Below are 5,000 nucleotides of genomic sequence, written 5' to 3' on the forward strand. Positions count from 1 at the left end.
GGTCTCGGGCAGCATCGGCTGCGTGCACGGCCTCGTCGAGGCCAAGGCATTTTTGTGGCCGATGAGAAGGGACCGCGAGACCGTCAAATACCGAGAGACTTGGCCGGGCCAAGCCCGCAACCGCAGCTTCTGCTGGCACCACCCCAGGGAGCCGTTGCCCGATTCAGGGACTTGGTCTGGGGTCTAGGGCAGCATCCGCCGCGTGCACGGGCTGGAGCTCGGCTCCCTTTTTTTGCATGCAAGCCAACCGATCGAGGCCATGGGCGCCTGCCGGTCACCGGAGCAACCAGTCGCCGGACAAAAATCGCCGGAAGGCATGCACGCCCTGTATTTCGTTCGAGGGACGTTGGCCGGGGTGCACGCAATGGGAGGCCCATCGCGCACACCTACTCCCCCCGTGGGGGGGGGAGAGGGGGTGCCGGACCACCACCCCCTAAAGAGCATTAGAGATTTTACAGATATGCTACCAGTAGACGTTAAAATGTCTGAAACGGGGACACTTTTTCCAAACAAGCAAATCCCACACCGAGGGTGCGCAGGTGCCGATGGTGGTCGAGGCATGTGCCCGCAACAAGGGCCAACGTGAGCCGATGGTGGTCGAGGCAACCGCCCGCACCAGCTCGAGGCATGTGCCCACACCAAGGCCCGGCATGTATCGATGGTGTTCGACGTAGGGGCCATCTTCTGCTGATGGTGGTCGAGGCAAGAGCCCGCACCAAGGGCCAGCGTGTGCCCATGGTGCTCGAGGCAACCGTCCGCACCAGGGCCCAGCGTGTGCCGATGGTGGTCGAGGCAACCGCCCGCACCAGGGCCCAGCGTGTGCCGATGGTGCTCGAGGCAACCGCCCGCACCAAGGGCCGGCTTGTGCCGATGGTGTTCGAGGCAACCGCCCGCACCAGGGCCCAGCGTGTGCCGATGGTGGTCGAGGCAACCGCCAGCACCAGGGCCCAGCGTGTGCCGATGGTGGTCGAGGCAACCGCCCGCACCAAGGCCGAGCGTGTGCCGATGGTGGTCGAGGCAAGCGCCCGCACCAGGGCCCAGCGTGTGCCGATGGTGGTCGAGGCAAGCGCCCTCACCAAGGCCGAGCGTGTGCCGGTGGTGGTCGAGGCAACCGCCCGCACCAGGGCCCAGCGTGTGCCGATGGTGGTCGAGGCAAGCGCCCGCACCAAGGCCGAGCGTGTGCCGATGGTGGTCGAGGCAAGCGCCCGCACCAGGGCCCAGCGTGTGCCGATGGTGGTCGAGGCAAGCGCCCTCACCAAGGCCGAGCGTGTGCCGATGGTGGTCGAGGCAACCGCCCGCACCAAGGGCCGGCGTGTGCCGATGGTGTTCGAGGCAACCGCCCGCACCAGGGCCCAGCGTGTGCCGATGGTGGTCGAGCCAGGAGCCCGCACCAAGGGCCGGCTTGTGCCGATGGTGTTCGGGGCAACCGCCCGCACCAGGGCCCTGCGTGTGCCGATGGTGCTGGGGGCAACCGCCCGCACCAGGGCCCAGCGTGTGCCGATGGTGCTGGGGGCAAGCGCCCGCACCAGGGCCCAGCGTGTGCCGATGGTGCTGGGGGTAACCGCCCGGACCAGGGCCCAACGTGTGCCGATGGTGGTCGAGGGAACCGCCCGCACCAGGGCCCAGCGTGTGCCGATGGTGCTGGGGGCAAGCGCCCGCCCCAGGGCCCAGCGTGTGCCGATGGTGCTGGGGGCAAGCGCCCGCCCCAGGGCCCAGCGTGTGCCGATGGTTATCGGGGCAACCGGCCGCACCAGGGCCCAGGGTCTGCCGATGGTGCTCGAGGCAACCGCCCGCACCAAGGCTCAGCATGTGCCGATTGTGATCGAGGCAACAACCCACACCAGGGCCCAGCTTGTGCCGATGGCGGTCGAGGCAAGTGCCCGTACCGAAGGGCAGCCTATGCCGATGATGGTCGATGCATGTGCCATCACCATGCGCCATCATGTGCCATTGATGGTCGAGGCCTTGGCCGAAGTTCGATTTTGAGCCACGGTGCCCATGCTTGGCTCCAGCATGTGCTGGTGCCGCATTTTTTTCACTCGGGACAGCATCGCCGGAGCATCGCCGGAGTACCGCCGGAGAACCTGACCGGCGGCATTGGGGTTCCGGCGATTGGGAGGGGGGCCGGGGGGGTGTGCGCACATGATGTGCGATGGGTGCTGGTACTTGGCCTTGTGTTGGCCCCCTATCCCTCATCAAACCTCTGAGAATTCACACCCCCTTAAAGAGCATTTGAGATTTTACAGGTTTGCTACCAGTAGCCGTTAAAGTGTCTGAAATGGGGACACTTTTTTCAAACGGTCACAAAATCTTCTCTACTTCGAGTTTTTAGCTGAATTTTTTTGTGCATGCCAACAAAAATAGAAGGATCATGCCTACAAAATTTGGGGCCAAAAATCCTTATAAAAAAATTTTAAAAAATCCCGAACCGCAAAAAGTTTCGAAAATCATGAAAAATAGAAAACGAGTCATCTTCCAACGAAACTTCACGTGAAGGCTTAGGGGACCATTGTATGAATTTACAAGCCATAAAAATGGCATTGGCACGGCAGAAATTTGAAGATGTACCTAAACCCACCAGGGCCCAGCGTGTGCCGATGGTGCTCGAGGCAACCGCCCGCACCAGGGCCCAGCGTGTGCCGATGGTGCTCGAGGCAAGCGCCCGCACCAGGGCCCAGCGTGTGCCGACGGTGGTCGAGGCAACCGCCCGCACCAGGGCCGATAGTGTGCCAATGGTGCTCGAGGCAACCTGTCGCACCAGGGCCCAGCGTGTGCCGATGGTGATCGAGGCAACCTGCCGCACCAGGGCCCAGCGTGTGCCGATGCTGGTCGAGGCAAGCGCCCGCACCAGCGCCCAGCGTGTGCCGATGGCGCTCGAGGCAACCGACCGCACCAGGGCCCAGCGTGTGCCGATGGTGCTCGAGGCAACCTGCCGCACCAGGGCCCAGCGTGTGCCGATGGCGCTCGAGGCAAGCTCCCGCACCAGGGCCCAGCGTGTGCCGATGGTGCTCGAGGCAACCTGCCGCACCAGGGCCCAGCGTGTGCGGATGGTGCTCGAGGCAAGCGCCCGCACCAGGGCCCAGCGTGTGCCGATGGTGGTCGAGGCAACCGCCCGCACCAGGGCCCAGCGTGTGCCGATGGTGGTCGAGGCAACCTGCCGCACCAGGGCCCAGCGTGTGCCGATGGTGCTCGAGGCAACCGACCGCACCAGGGCCGAGCGTGTGCCGATGGTGGTCGAGGCAAGCGCCCGCACCAGGGCCCAGCGTGTGCCGATGGTGCTCGAGGCAACCGACCGCACCAGGGCCGAGCGTGTGCCGATGGTGCTCGAGGCAAGCGCCCGCACCAGGGCCCAGCGTGTGCCGATGGTGGTCGAGGCAACCTGCCGCACCAGGGCCCAGCGTGTGCCGATGGTGGTCGAGGCAAGCGCCCGCACCGGGGCCCAGCGTGTGCCGATGGTGGTCGAGGCAACCGCCCGCACCGGGGCCCAGCGTGTGCCGATGGTGGTCGAGGCAACCGCCCGCACCGGGGCCCAGCGTGTGCCGATGGTGGTCGAGGCAACCTGCCGCACCAGGGCCCAGCGTGTGCCGATGGTGCTCGAGGCAACCGACCGCACCAGGGCGGAGCGTGTGCCGATGGTGGTCGAGGCAACCGCCCGCACCAGGGCCCAGCGTGTGCCGATGGTGGTCGAGGCTGCCGATGGTGGTCGAGGCAACCTGCCGCACCAGGGCCCAGCGTGTGCCGATGGTGGTCGAGGCAACCGACCGCACCAGGGCCGAGCGTGTGCCGATGGTGCTCGAGGCAAGCTGCCGCACCAGGGCCCAGCGTGTGCCGATGGTGGTCGAGGCAACCGCCCGCACCAGGGCCCAGCGTGTGCCGATGGTGCTCGAGGCAACCTGCCGCACCAGGGCGGAGCGTGTGCCGATGGTGGTCGAGGCAAGCGCCCGCACCAGGGCCCAGCGTGTGCCGATGGTGGTCGAGGCAACCGACCGCACCAGGGCCCAGCGTGTGCCGATGGTGCTCGAGGCAACCTGCCGCACCAGGGCCCAGCGTGTGCCGATGGTGGTCGAGGCAAGCGCCCGCACCAGGGCCCAGCGTGTGCCGATGGTGGTCGAGGCAAGCGCCCGCACCAGGGCCCAGCGTGTGCCGATGGTGCTCGAGGCAACCGACCGCACCAGGGCCGAGCGTGTGCCGATGGTGGTCGAGGCAAGCGCCCGTACCAGGGCCCAGCGTGTGCCGATGGTGATCGAGGCAAGCGCCCGCACCAGGGCCCAGCGTGTGCCGATGGCAGTGCCCAGCGTGTGCCGATGGTGGTCGAGGCAAGCGCCCGCACCAGGGCCCAGCTTTTGCCGATGGTGATCGAGGCAACCGGCCGCTCGAGGGCGCAGCGTGTGCCGATGGTTATCGGGGCAACCGGCCGCACCAGGGCCCAGGGTCTGCCGATGGTGCTCGAGGCAACCGCCCGCACCAAGGCTCAGCATGTGCCGCTGGTGATCGAGGCAACAACCCACACCAGGGCCCAGCTTGTGCCGATGGCGGTCGAGGCAAGTGCCCGTACCGAAGGGCAGCCTATGCCGATGATGGTCGATGCATGTGCCATCACCATGCGTCATCATGTGCCATTGATGGTCGAGGCCTTGGCCGAAGTTCGATTTTGAGCCACGGTGCCCATGCTTGGCTCCAGCATGTGCTGGTGCCGCATTTTTTTCACTCGGGACAGCATCGCCGGAGCATCGCCGGAGTACCGCCGGAGAACCTGACCGGCGGCATTGGGGTTCCGGCGATTGGGAGGGGGGCCGGGGGGGTGTGCGCACATGACGTGCGATGGGTGCTGGTACTTGGCCCTTGTGTTGGCCCCCTATCCCTCATCAAACCTCTGAGAACTCACACCCCCTTAAAGAGCGTTTGAGATTTTACAGGTTTGCTGCCAGTAGCCGTTAAAGTGTCTGAAATGGGGACACTTTTTTCAAACGGTCACGAAATCTTCTCCGGTTCGAGTTTTT

Source organism: Durio zibethinus, unplaced genomic scaffold (genome assembly GCF_047325235.1).
Source record: "Durio zibethinus cultivar Kanyao isolate XHJ-2024 unplaced genomic scaffold, ASM4732523v1 HiC_scaffold_3, whole genome shotgun sequence".
NCBI classification, from domain to species: domain Eukaryota; kingdom Viridiplantae; phylum Streptophyta; class Magnoliopsida; order Malvales; family Malvaceae; genus Durio; species Durio zibethinus.